Source organism: Dermacentor andersoni, chromosome 7, assembly GCF_023375885.2.
Source record: "Dermacentor andersoni chromosome 7, qqDerAnde1_hic_scaffold, whole genome shotgun sequence".
In the NCBI taxonomy this organism is placed as follows: domain Eukaryota; kingdom Metazoa; phylum Arthropoda; class Arachnida; order Ixodida; family Ixodidae; genus Dermacentor; species Dermacentor andersoni.
In genome coordinates, this window is record NC_092820.1 from 68,089,750 (window position 1) to 68,104,853 (window position 15,104).

The 15,104-nt window shown below is 45.5% G+C and overlaps 1 long non-coding RNA gene across 1 annotated transcript in view; it reads right to left on the reverse strand.

Moving 5' to 3' along the window:
- Positions 1 to 14,868, reverse strand: part of LOC129385756 (uncharacterized) — a 114,938-nt gene extending 100,070 nt beyond the window's left edge. The window contains exon 1 of the long non-coding RNA XR_011895697.1: positions 14,602 to 14,868. This is a non-coding gene — a long non-coding RNA (uncharacterized lncRNA). The remainder of the gene's footprint in view (positions 1 to 14,601) is intronic.
- Positions 14,869 to 15,104: the final 236 nt, after the last annotated feature.

Genomic DNA, 15,104 nt, shown 5'->3' on the forward strand with positions numbered 1-15,104 from the left:
AACAACGTCAGGACGCCTCCTTGCAACACCTTATTCAACGGCTCATTTCAACGACGCCCGACCCTTCGCTTCGCATGTTTGAACTTCAAGATGGTGTATTGTACCGCTCTAACATGCGCCCGGACGGCCCTGCCCGACTCTTCGTTGTGCCTGAGCATCTGCGTCAGACTGTTGTCGCCCAGCTTCATGGTGTACCAACTGCAGGTCACCTTGGCGTGTCACGGACTTATGACCGCGTTCGTCGGCGCTTCTTTTGGCCTGGTCTATACCGTGACATCTGCCGTTATGTCACTGTGTGTGATCTTTGTCAACGATGCAAAAAGCTGACCACGCTCTCTGCTGGTTGCCTTCAACCACTTGACGTACCATCAGAACTATTGTTCCGTGTAGGTGTTGATCTTGTAGGCCCTTTTCCTACGTCTGCTTTGGGAAACAAGTGGATGTCTGTAGCAACAAACTACGCCACCCGAATGCAATAACACGGGATCTTCCGACAAGCTGTGCAACCGATGTCGCCGACTTCCTTCTAGAAAACGTCATTCTTCACCACGGCGCCCCTCGACGGCTTCTCATCGACCGAGGCCGCTACTTTCTTTCTAAAGTTGTCAATGACATTCTACACTCGTGCGCGACTATACACAAACTTGCTACTGCTTACCATCCACAAATGAACGGTCTAACCGAGCGCCTCAACCGCACCCTTACTGACATGCTGTCCATGTGTGTCTCCGATGACCATTGCGACTGGGACGTTGCGCTGCCGTTCGTTACTTTGTCTATAATTCGTCTCGCCATGATACCGCAGGCTTCTCTCCATTCTTCCTCTTGTTTGGCCGTGACCTTACGCTATCTTTTGACATCGTTCTGCCTGCTAGTCTGAATTCCACATGCGAGTACGCCCGTGAAGCCATCCTCAAAGCACAAGAAGCACACCATATTGCTCGACGACTTGTGGAGTCGCAGGACAATCAGCGGCGCTTATATGACGCCCACCATCACAACATCCATTACACACCGGACGCCCTGATTCTCCTTTGGTCACTGTTGCGACGCGTTGGCCTCTCGGAGAAATTACTTTCACGCTACTCCGGCCCTTACCGTGTCTTGCATCAAGTAACTGACGTCACATATGAAATCGACCCTCTTGAGCCAACCGTGGCTCAGCATCGCTCCGACGTGGTCCACGTCGCGCGTCTTAAGTTGTATCGCTCGCCCGCCTCCTAACCAGCACCGAGCTGGTGCTTCAGCCGCCGAGGGTCATGTGACACGCTGACGAAGAAGATGTTTTAATCATCGTCGGAAGAAGACAATGTTCTGGGCTGCGCGCGCGGTCCACCATATTGTAGGCTGATATAATTATTGTAAATGTTCTGTAAATACACGTCTGACTGTTTTTAACCCCGTAACAATATATTTGAAACCATATGTCATAATTGTATTTGTGTATCGAACATTTTTTTTCTCTCCTACATTAAAAATTTCCTTATTTTCTCTTCTCACCGTCCATATTTTTTTGGACTTTGGAGGAAACTAGCAATATTTTGTGCTGTGATTACCACAATCTTCCCACCCATACTGTGTTTGCAATATTATGTTCTAGTTGTACTTGTGCATCATTTTCTTTACTTGTACATTAATTACGTTCATTACATGCATTATTTCAATGTGTTCGCACCGTCACTGTCCTTTTTTTTTTACTTTGGGAGAAGCTAGCAATATATTGTGCTGTGACTACCAGAATCTTGCCATCCATACTGTGCTTGCAACATTATTTGTGCACCAAATTCTACACAAGAAAAGTAGGAAGACGCCTATAAAGAAAGAGGTCAGACAGGGAGACACAATCTCTCCAATGCTATTCACGGTGTGCTTGGAAGAAGTATTCAAGCTATTAAACTGGGAAGGTTTACGAGTAAGGATTGACGGCAAATACGTCAGCAACCTTCAATTTGCCGATGACATTGTTCTATTCAGCAACACTGCTGACGAGTTACAACAAATGATTGAGGACGTTAACAGGGACAGTGTAAGAGTGGGGCTGAAGATTAATATGCAGACAAGGGAACAAGAGTTCAATATCGCAGGCCAGCCTTTAGAGTCTGTGAAGGAGTAGGTTTATCTAGGTGAACTAATCACCGGGCACCCTGACTATGAGAAGGAAATTCACAGAAGAATAAAAATGGGTTGGATCGCATACGGCAGACATCGCGAGCTCTTGAGTGGGAGCTTACCATTATCATTGAAAAGGAAGGCATACAAACAGTGCATTTTACCGGCGCATTTTAACGCCTTGCAGGTCAGTGATTCCTGCATTTGACAGCGCATATGGTACATTTGCGGCACATAGAACGTACGTTATGAATGCATAGTTCGTGTTCAGTAAGAACTTGCTTTTGTGCATATTAAAACACATGTTGCTTAACTGTTGCTTGTTCCTCGTAGTACTCGCGACAGCACGAAGTCTTTTATGCAGAGCGCGTTCAAGGTTCATGCACACCTGCACAGGTGCACTTCAATACATGTACTGATAGAACGTACGTTACGCAGAACATATGTGCATTTTGCTGCCCTCGGCACCGTGCGCCTGCCAGCCGACGCTTCATCCTGGAAGATGGGAAAGAAGCGGCTGCTTTGACTTAAGGAACGAATCCTCCCTACCGCAGGCGCATCTTATCTGTGCGCGCAAGAAGCGCAGGGAAGTGAAGGTTAGCGGATGCGCTACAAGAGTCGGGCAAGGCTCCACAGAACGTACGCCTGCAAACACATCAAACGGCTGTTCCATATGGTCGCATGTAGGCCGGTTCTACACGCGTACTGCTCTGCACCGTGCGCCGGCTATCGCAAAACTTTGGTTCCATGAAGCTTCATTTACTGTGGGAAGAAAATGAAGGCACCTCAGGCCGCAGTCAATAAATTTAAGCGCGGAGTCAGGAATGACTTTCTGCCTCCTCGCCGGCACGCTGTCACAGTGATGCGCGTCCACCTGAAGTTTGTTCAATAAAGCACGACGATTCCTCAAGCAAGAGTGTGTTTGGGCTCATAAACTCCACATGGATCGCAAATGGGTCAGTGTGTTGTACGTGTCTCCAGTGCGTTCTTGAAGTGCAGTGAGAATGCGTACATTTTTTTCGTATCGCCAGACGTCCAGCTCGCAAGACCTATAGCCCAAGCAGAAAAAAGCAAGTAGAAGGCAGCGATAAAGGTGACCTTCTTTTCAAAAACACGCGATAACTGGGCTGCGGCCGGCACCTGCGGTTGACGAGAACAGTTCAGTTGGCTGGCCTTATAAGGCATGTTTATTTTCATAAAAGCCGGTAAAAGCAGCCGATTAGACCTCACGGCCCAAATTGCGAAGTTCATTATGAACTTCTTTTAACATGACTTCGGTAATGGTAATGCAATGAGACATCGCGATTGTTTAGTATTGCTGTGGAGCGTGCGCGTCTGGGCAGCCCGGTTACGCGCAGCGTGGTGTGGTTTCGCGAGAAATGTAAACAAGAGAGGAGAGCTGGCACGATAGGCAGAGTAACGCCATGAGCAACACCAACTTCCGGCTTCACTTTAGCTTCACAAAGAGTGACGTCAGGGCCTCTCCTGAGTTTCCTTCCTCCGTGCGTAAAACCCTATTCTAAATCTCTTCACTCCTGCGTGCCCCAACGCTAACACCCGCAAAGCTCTTTGGACCCCTGAACTATTGGGGCCCCTATTCTAAAATTCTCTATTAATGCCATTCCAGACCTGCAGTCAGAGCAATATGCATTGACTATATGAAGTACGTGGTGGTGCCCCAAAGCCGCGCGAATTATGGGGCTTGCCCGAAAAATCGGGCGTTAACTGCTCTGGCAATACATCGTGTCGATGACATGACGTCAATGACGATTCTTTGTGATTCCTCTGTTACTGGAGCCGGCATTAACATGACTTTCGTTCCCTTTCAATAAAGTTACAGCTAATTTTCCCTGATAGAAGCACAAATTCCTTGAGTTTTCCCTGAGTATTTCCAGACTATTCCAATTCCCTGAGAATTCCCGGTTTTCCCGGTTGGTAGACACCCTGTAAACTTACTGTATAGCGGTGCCAGTCATTTACATTTTGTGCCACAAACGATGTGTGGTCGCTCACCGTGATTGCTTGCATGCAGGATCACTTCACACCTGATCAGTTTCTTGACAAAAGACAGAATGGGAAAAGAAAAAGCTATTAAAAGCAAATGCTGTCTCTAGCATATGTTCTCGCAAGTAAACAGCAGAGCATGCTGATGCTATCCTTGTTAAAAAGGGGCTGCCATACCTTGAGTGAATGTTCACTAATAAGTTTCAATTGCCGTGCCTGCAGACTCACCTTTACAACTCACACGTGGAGAAGCACCTCATGGTGTCACCACATCAAGATCAGGTGAGACTACAGACCTAAAATTCACTACAGGCTAAAATTCACTATTTGCTGCCTAAAATTTCGTACTGCAACACGGGTTATAAGTCCTGTAAAGAAAAGTTATCGCTTTTTATGCCGCCGCATGACCAAGCCAGGCTTGACGCATGGAGACGTGCGATCCCTCGCAAGGACCTGGTACTGCAACTCACAGACCGTGTTTCTGAAAAAACCTTTCGTTCCTCACTTTATATTGAAAACGTGGTCTGCAGCTATTGATGGCTACATTCTGATGTTGGGCAACAGGAGAGCGAGACTTACAAAGAATGCTCTGCCAACTATCTTTGAAGGAGCGGCAAGTTACCTGTCAAAGAAGATTAGACTGTTTTAGCAGAACGTTTTTGACGGTCCGCTCCGCTCTCGCATTCCCGCTCACAGTTAGCGGAGCGCCGAACGAAGAATCAGCTTTAGCGGGGCGCCCGGCTGCGTCCGAAAGGCATGTGCTCGCCTGACGCGCCACCTTGCCGCAGAAGGTAAAACCGCTATAAACATAATACTCAAGTTGTAAGGTAAGAATTGCCGCAATAAAATAATATGTTTGGAATTACTCAAATGTCTGAAGGCATTTCACACAATACATTGCATTTTCATTTCTAATATATATATATGTGTAATCCTTACATTAACAAAGCCGATACGCTGCGTTGTAGCCAAGGCAAGGTCTTTTGCTCTTTCAGTACACCTAAAACGTGATCCGCATAAACAAACATGCACACAAGCGACAAACGTGTTGTTCATCTCTAATTTACACATCCGCTGTTCTCCCAGATTTTCGGTGTATCGCACTGCTAGAGCAAGAAGACATGACAAGGCAGAACATCTTGCAAGACCTGGTGCTACTCAATCAACTGAAATGTAAGGAACTGGAAGACATTTTGCTGTGTGAAGCTTTTGGTAGCACACGAAGAGACCCGCTTTCGGCCAACGGACTTATGAACGTGGATACCATAGATGCTGGTATTTTCAAGTCGTATATCCAATTCGAAAAAAATGATATATCAAGGCTTCATAATGCCTTAAGAATGCCAGCTATCATCAGAACAGCTCAACGAGTGACTGTGCCAGGAGAGGAGAGTTTGTACATTACGTTACGCCGGCTGTCGTACCCCAACAGGCTGTGCGATCTAGAGCACCTTTTTGGCAGACATTATTCAGTTATATCGTCAGTGACAAATATCATTCTTTCACACATCGAAAGTAACTTCAAGCACTGTGACTGTTCAAGTGACTGTTCACGTCCTTTTGAAGGACGTGAACAGTCACTCCTGGCTTGACATCCCTACCTTGGAGGAATTTTCACAGGTAGGTATCAGGCATATTGGTTCGTCGCCCGTCCTTATTCATATTTTTTTCACATGTAAACTTTGCAGGCCGTGCATTCCAAAGGTGCACCCCTGGATAACTGTTGGGGCTTCATCGACGGCACCGCGAGGGCTATCTGCCGCCCGTCGACAAATCAAAAGATGTTTTTTTCCGGGCACAAGCACACCCATGCTGTAAAATACCAGTCCATCATGTGTCCAAGCGGCATAATCTGCCAACTAAATGGACCGTACTTCGGCAGCCGACATGATTCAGGTGAGTTGATACAACAGAGACGAGAGTTCCTATTCGCAAGTCGTTACTGGACGTGATCGACGCAGCCATCATGTTCAGTTACATGCTCATTGGCATAAATGCTTTCACAATATGTAGATCAAGGATGGTACATTTTCAGTAAACAGCAATTACTGAAGGTTAGCGAAATAATACGTGGTCAAAGTACATAAGCAAGAACATCAACTTGTTGTGCAGCCTTGAAAAACCTTGTATTGCTCTTTCTGAAAGAGTTTCTGTAAAATATTTTTCTCATGCCAGAAATGAGAATGCCCTGGATTACCTTGAGCTAAAATTCAGCAGCTTTGAAGGCTCATATGTTTGTAACACATGTATTTCGAGAACGTAATAATTATGCCAAGTAGGCAGACAAAAACAAGTATGTTTTCAATAAATATCAAACTACTGTACGGCAACATTTTAAAATATAACTCTAAACTGCTTAGAAGGAAAGGGCACTAAACAAATAATTTGTTTTCATAATTTGTAGCAACTTGTGGCAGGGCAATGTCATTTGATAAAGCAAATGTAGCTATACAATCAGAACATTCTATGGTTAACTTTTTTATTTCAATCTTGCTTATCAGTAATTGTAAATTGAAAGAAAATACATTTTGCAGGGTGTCCGACTGTCACATTTGTGAGGTGTAATTTGTTAAACAAAATTCTGAAAAGGTGCTAGCAGTGCCGGTTGTCTGCCGGGTTGCACACGCTACGAGGTTCAAGGGTGCACTGCACCGTGGCAGCACCTTGCCTTGTGCACCATGCAATCGAGGACCCAGTTGCCGGCAGCACAGCTGTACTGCAGAGTATAGGGAGCTATGTGCAGAGAAACTTGGCTGAATAAGAATAGACTTGTAGGTCGGTTTACCTTGTGCACTTTGAGACAGCACAGATAATAACATGCAACATGTAAAGTGAGGTGATGCAACTGATAAAACTGTCTACTATTGCCTATTCTGTCTTGGTTGCAATGGTTTTCGGAGATTTCATCATATTCTGAGTGCAAAAACCACTTTGTGATCTTGCAGGTATGCTCCGAATAAGTAAGACATATGAAAAACTAGAAAAGCTCGTCCAATAGCTATTGCATCTATGGTGATCCCGCATATCCTCTGAGCCCACTGTTGCTGAAGCCCGCCTTCTAGTGGGCACCAGTTGCTGTTCAACAAGGAAATGAGCAAAGTGCACCAAGCTGTTGAATGGGGTTTCGGCAAGATTGCAGGCTTATTTGCATTTGTTGATTTTCGCAAAAATCGAAAACTGTACCGCCAGAATTTGCCGCAAATGTATAAAGTAAGTGCTCCTCTGGCCAACTGTCACACCTGCCTCTATGGCTCACGGGTGTCCACTTACTTTGGTCTTGAACCACCAGCCTTGGAAATGTACCTGAATTTGCAGTGAAATCACCTAGCCGAAAGACAAGATGATGGGGTACATGCTCAAATTCTGTCTGACGTGCCCAGTCAGAATGCTCTGCTAGCAGCGTCGACTGCCGAGGATCTGAGGATTATATTCAGGCACCAGTTATATGTCCAGCTGTGGTGCCCAGCCGGCATGAAGTTAATCTGCCTGATAGGCGTGTAAATGAACCGACTGGTTCTATGTAGGCACCTTCACCACAAATGACTGATGTGTGCAGTCCCCATGCTTTCTTCGAAACACTTAGCGGCGTTCTAAGACATGTTAATGGTTTTGAACATCCACTAAATGCCTCAAGAAAAGTGTATGTCATGGCAGACACACCTCATTTATTCAAGTGCATTCGGAATCGTCTCTATGACAAGATCTTGAAAGTAAATGGGTGGCTAGTGAAATAGTCATGCTATAATGCACTTTTTGTAGCCGATACCAAAAATGCAGTTGAAATCAGGGTGTGCCCAAAGCTCACATATTGTCATGTAAATCCTTCACATATGCTCAACATGCGGGTGAACCTGGCCACACAAGTTTTCAGCGACTCAGTTACCAAGGGAATATCTTTCTAAGCACAAAGAAGTGCACCTCAGCTTGACAATGTCAAGCCAACTGTGGACTTTACCTTCTTGATCAATAACCTTCTTGATGCTCTCAATCGTCGCTTTCCTGCAGAAGGCCTTACACTTGGATGTAAAGATTTCCAGGTTCTCAAGTCTGCATCTAAGTGGCTAGATAGCTGGGAGCAGGAAGTTGTGAGGGGTGACATTCACAAAGATCTTTTTTTAACACAATCTATAGCCGGAGGCTTGCGTGTTGCCCTTAAAACTGTTCAGGAACTGTCAGCATTCCTTCTGAAGGAGTGCGGTTTCAAGTACATGCTGTCGGCCAAACTGAACCAGGATCCCTTGAAGTGTTTTTTAAAGTTTATTTAACATAATTAACGTATACAATTGGAAAGTATACACTTTTGGGACTAAACAAATTGGTTAAAGGGTCCCTACTGGTTGTTATTAGTGAAAAACACTTCTATGGCAGCTGTTTTTTTTTTAATACTGTAAGATCACATAAAACTGAAATAGCCGAAATAAGCAAAACAAGAAAATACAGTAGGGAAAACTTCACAAATGAGATACATTTTTCTAACAATTTTCTTTTTTACATCACCGGAAACATTGGCACAGGAAAAGAAAAGTGAGGGCATGTGGCAGCATGTGCAATGTTGTGCATTGTTAATAAGTGAGTGCTTTAATTGTTTAAGAAATTTATGCAATGTTCTTAGAGTGGTTAGGTCACTATCAAGCTTATTCCAAACTGAAGTGCCTATAAACTGTAGTGTAGAACGACCGTAAGTAGTACTTGCCTTAGGCAACAAAAAACGACAGCGAGATGCGTTCCCAACATTGCGAAGGGAGGGATGGAGCGATACTGTTGTCAAGGCTAGTTTTTCATTAACTATTTGATGCATGACGGAGGCGATGTTGTACGTTGTCAAATCGTAAATGTTGAGGATGCTCAGAGTTTTAAATAAATTTTCAATCTTAATATGCATATTGTTGGGTGCTACCATGCGAAGAGCTCTTTCTTGAAGTGTAAGCACCGGTGACTTTTGAGTTTTGTATGTGCAACCCCAGATCGCTAAGCAGTAATTAATGTGAGAGTGAACAAATGCGTAGTAAAGATTGATAAGTATGTGGGGAGATAAGTATGTGGTATTATAAGACAAGCAGGTGGCGAAATGAGCATCTCACATTTCTGCAGCTTTACCGCATGCTTTCTCTTTATTGAGGCCACCGCAGTTTGGCAACTGTGTAGCGTCCGAGAAACAGCAGTCTGCTTTTCTTGCCCTCAGTGACTTTAGAGAGGTGTTTAAATCTGCAGGTGTTCAGCACACTGATAACATTCATGTCCTCAAGCAGAAGCTGGATGGCCTTATCAGTCAGGAAACTTGGCAGCGCGATGGATGTGTTTGAGCATGACTACTCGAATGCTGCAGTTATCGACTGCATTGTGTATTCAGGAGGAATCTGCCCGAAGTATTCTTACACTGTGAGCGGCATGGAGGAAGGAAAGTTTTTCTTCGTCTATGGTGCAGCAGCGACCATTGTTGATCGCGATCGAGAAATCCAATCCGGATCAACCCCAATCGCGATCAGAAGTGTACGTGTGGCACCAGTACTACACCACATGGATTCACATCCTGTATTACCAAAATCAACCACAAAGCTAGTAATAGTTTGTGCACTTCTTACGTTTACTTATATTACTCTATGCTATAGTCGCGGCTAGGTGGCGTGTGCCACCGCTCGATTTAAAGGGTTCAGCCTGATCCATCCATCCATCCAAGCATGGGACAAGGGCATTTTTGCATTTCGCCCCCTTCACAATGTGGTGAGATTGCTTAGCCTCGACAGATTCGTAGGCTGACTAAAGACAAAAGCCCAGACCACCCGTACGCTCGCGTTCACGCGCCCACGCATGCGCACACGGTGCGGCATGGCTCGTACGCGTCGAAACGCGGCGTGATCTCGGGGGAACAGCTCCTCTCTGTTATCGAGCGCTCATGGCGCGCTTGGGTTGCCTCGCGTTGGCGCGGAGCGTTCAACTCTCAGTGAAGCAGATTTATATCGAGCAAGAATGTGGTTCTTCCTTCCTTTTTGCACTGATCTAACAGCTATAAAAATATAACAATTACGTTTATAATTTTCAAAGCATCTTGAAACGCTGTCAGTAACAAAGTACGAAGCAGCGCCTGCCGAGGCGTCTGTGAGTGAGACCAGTGAGCGCGCGCTGTTACGCGTTTTTGAGGATGCAAACCACCATTACTCGCGAGGCGCGGCAGGCGCTAGGCGCGCTGACGCGAGCTAGCGCGTGTCCGCAAGCGTACGTGTGGTCTCGGCTTAAGGCGTAGTTACGTTCACATGAAAGCGATGACAGGCAATGAACACAATGGAATGACATATGCAAGACGACAGCCATACCAATGTTAATGAAAAAAAAAAAATCATGTGCTGTCGGCATGACAATTACATATACTGAATGCCGCCACGAAGTTTCGAAATTCCCGGCGTCGTCATTGTGGCTGGGGCTTGATTGTGCCGTAATGGCGTGCTTACGCGCCATTATAGCAGCGCTCACATCGATTTACCAATATAACACTCAGCGAGAACCACGGATGGATGGATGGATGTTATAAGCGTCCCCTTTGGAACGGGGCGGTGGGTTGCGCCACCAAGCTCTTGCTACTATGCTGCCTAATATCCTACCTAGGTTAACCAATGGAAAAAAAAAAAACACTATGAACTACCACGTCCAAATCTTCTGATCCCCTATTGCAAACTGTGCTTTTGTACGTCTCTGTCTTTTGTCATTTCCCTACTTTTCTTCCACCAATCCTCCAATCGCCTCATACTAATGTCTATTGCAGACTTGTTTGCTTTACTACTGCTCCCGCTGAACCCAAAGGCTTCAAGGAGGCCAGTGGTGCCTAAATCGACCGCTGGGTAGACGTCTTCACATTCTAATAAAATATGCTCAGTCATTTCCCTAGCTTTACCGCAGCAAGCACATGCTTCTTCTTCCTTCTTACATCTCGCTTTATAGGTGCGTGTTCTAAGGCATCCCGATCTCGCTTCAAAAAGTAATGAGCTTCCCTTTGAGTTATCATAAATGGTTTCTTTCCAGATTTCGTTTTTTCCTCTTAAGCAGTTACTCATGGCAGGTTTCTTTTCCATTGCCGCCACTCATGAGATTAATTCAGCGTCTCTGACTTTCCGCTTGACCTTCTTTGTTGCTGTGTTGCCCACCCCACAGGCCGCGTACTTGCTGGTAAGCTTCCTAGTTCTTTTCCTCCACTGTGAATCAATGTTTTGCCTGTACAGATACCTGAACACTCTGCCAGCCCATTCACTTTCTTCCATATTCCTCAGCCATTCTTCATACTCAATTTTACTGCGAGCTTCTCTCACTTCAAAACTAGTCCAGCCCATATCCCCCTGCACAGCTTCATTTGTAGTCTTCCCGTGAGCGCCCAATGCGAGGCAACCCACTGACCTTTGGTTCCCGTCTAGTCCTGATTGTACCCCTGATTTAAAGCAAACAACCGCATTTCCAAAAGTAAGTCCTGGAACCATTACCCCTTTCCACATACCTCGGAGGACCTCGTACCTATTGTATCCCCATAGCGCTCTGTGCGTCATTATGGCTGCATTTCTCTTCCCCTTGACTGTTATGGTTTTTTCCTGTGTTTCCATATATCCATTGCCTTCGTTTATCCATATACCAGGGTATTTATATTCTGTTACCCGAGGTATTTCTTGGCCCTGTATCTCCACAGTCTGTTCACTGTTTTCATTGAATACCCTAACACCTGATTTTCTAACACTAAATTTCAAACCTAAATTGTTGCCTTCCTGTCCACAGATATTAGCCAGACGTTGCAAATCACTTTGCTTGTTAGCGAGCAACACAATGTCGTCCGCATAAAATAAACCTAGGAGTTGCTGCTCTATTACTGTACCTGCCTGTTTGTATGAGAGATTAAACCCGATATTACTTCCTTCTAGCGCCCTCTCCATCCTCACCATGTACATCATAAACAGCAGCGGGGATAAAGGGCACCCCTGCCTCAGTCCCTTGTTGATATGAACTTTCTCCGCAACGCAAACGGTATTTTCTAGGTAAATCTCTCTCAAAAGCTGTAGACAATCGTTACCTAAGCCTTCCCCTTCCAGAATATCCCACAAAATGTTGCGGTCTACGTTGTCGCAGGCTCCTGTAATGTCCAAAAAGGCCACATACAACGGTCTGCTTTCTGCTTTTGATATTTCAATACACTGAGTAAGAACAAACAAGTTATCATCCAAACGCCTACCTATTCTAAAGCCATTCTGAAGCTCTCCCAAAATGCCATTATTCTCTGCCCATGCTTGAAGCTTTAATTTGATTGCCTGCATCGCTAGCCTGTATATTACCGATGTAATGGTCAACAGTCTATACGAGTGAATTCTGTCTTTCTCCCCCTTACCTTTATAAATTAAATTCATTCTACTTTGTCACCAACTGTCTGGTATTCGTCTATTTTTTAAAGTTTTTTCCACTGCTTTCACCAGAGCTTCCTTACTTTTTGGTCCCAGTTCATTTATCAGCCTATCGGGAACCTCGTCTAGCCCCGTGGCTGTGCGCTTAGGAATTTTCTCTCCCGCTTTCTTCCAGTCTAAATTCGTCAGCACCAGCTCCTTTTCCACTTGGGTCTCTTTCATGCTCTTTTTTTCTTCAAATACAACCTCGTCCTTGCCTTGGAAAGATTCGGCTGTTACATTTTGGATGTAATTTATTGCCGCTTCTCCTTCCAGTCTGTTTTCATCTTCGCCTAGGATATGTTGTATTGTTGTTGACTTCGTGCCCAATAATTTTATGCGATTCGAAAATATTCTAGGTGCGGCCTTCTTTTTCTCACGTATTTCTGACAACCAACGTTCACTTTCACCTTTTAATTTTGCTTGCACCAGTATTTGAACCATAGACTTTTTCTCCCGGTATATTTACCATTTACTGGTTACTACATCCTGTGGTAACTGCGCCTTCTTTGCCTGCCTGTCCTCTCGAGATGCTTTCTGTCCTTCAGCGATCGCTTCTCGTATCTCCTTGTTCCACCAGCTTTTCGGTTTCTTTTTTCCTTTCCAACGAACATGTTGTTTCTCTTTCCGGATTTCTGTCATTATTACACTTAGAAGCTCACCATATTCCCACTCCTTACTTGGCCACTTTCCAAGTTCTTCCTCAACTCTAGTGACTATATTTGCTATTTGTTCAGCGTTCAAATTTGGACTGGCCATTGTGCTTTCCTCGCTCTCTTTCCCAAATACATATCCCATTTTCAAGATGATGCGTTTATGGTCACTCCCTATGCTGCTAAACCCTTCCTCATCGATGACCATTTTTCTCAACTTATCATGAATTCCTTCTGTCATCAGACAGTAATCAATGGTCGATTGCCGGTTTCCCACTTCCCACGTGATCTGTCCTTCACACTTAGGCCCTGTATTCACGATCACGAGGTTATGTTGCTCGTAAAGGTCTAGCATTGACTTCCCGTTATTGTCGGTATAGCCATCTAAATCCTGTATGTGGGCATTCATGTCACCTAATAGGGCAATCTCAGCATCATTCCCGAAACCCTTAATATCAGCGCTTATGCATTCCATTAACTCTTTATTCTTCTCTGTCCGGTCCACAAATACGTAACTCCCAGCCAAGTTTCTTTCCCACTCATTGTACCTGATCACCAAAGATGCTCTTGACATTGTGAATTTACTCTTTTCAATTTGGCTCCCTGATGGATGAGCATTCAGACTCCCACTCCCTTTCTTTCCGACTTAGTTCTGTTGCACCCTTCTTAAACATAATTCTCGATAACTGGCGGCTCTGAGTCTCTAAGGTGCGTTTCTGTAACCGCATACACCCCTATTTGTTCTCTATGTAACTGCTCCTCAATCTCTGCCCACTTTTCCTTTCTTCTGCCGCCCTGCATGTTTATGTAGCCTATTGCATGACGAGCTCTTGTTCTTGCTTTCCTCCTTTTTCTGTTATCGACGGCGGTGCTCTTCTGATGTTCCCCTAGGGGACCTTCTTCATTACTACCAACTCTCACCTCCTGAGCGCCCGCGGGCCCCCTAAAAAAGCAACAGCGCGACCCCCAAGTCGCCAGCCCACTTCTCGTGCTAGCCTGTAATTGAAGTGGATCCCATCTCGTTTAATACCACCACAACTTCTCACTTCCCTGTTTACTTCCGACAACCTCGAAGCCTTCCTCTCGGCTCATTTTCCATATTGCCTCATTGGCAGCCATTACGGCTCTTTGTACGTGACTGTCACGCACAGGCACCTCCGGCACCGTGCACACCACGATCTGCACCTGAGGGGATAGCTCGCGCAAGTCGTCCACCCCCTTCGCCAAGCGCTGGGCTAGTCCTGGCCCTTTCCTGTTTAGGACGTCATTTAGCCCACCTGCTACTACGACAAGGTTGCGCACGTGGGCATTTTCCGTGAGCTTTTCTTTTGCTCGCTCCATGACAGAACTCAGTGTCCGCCCTGGAAATGTCTCTGGAAATGTCCGCCCTGGAAATGACCACGTTTCAAAACACCACCGCCACTCACCGGCACCGCGTATGCTGCAGGAGTGGCCCAGGTGTACTGTGATGCCCAGCCTTTGTGATGCCCAGCCTTAGACCGTGTTGGGAATGGCGTCGAAAGCTTTCACCAACGGCTGCAACCCGGCGGGTGACACAGTTCAATACGGTGCAATCACAGCTACAACTATCCACAACTGCGTACCAGGGGACTGACACAGAATGTGGATAGAATAGGGGAAGCACGTGTAAAAAGCATGCCCAGTGGCATGCCTCCCTCTACAGTAACAAAACAATCGTGGATGACGGAGAGCAACGATGATGATGATGATTTACGCGGCCTTCCCCTTTGCATCGGTGATCAACGAGCGTTCGGATCTGGCACTCATTAGAAGAACCCGGTTAAAAATAAGAGTACATACAAACTCAAAACTAAACGGCAAAAATGAAAAAAATACAATTACTTAGCGCGAGAGGGGAAAAACACGACACAAAGAAAAAGGGGAGGGAGGCAAGTCTTATTACAGCCTC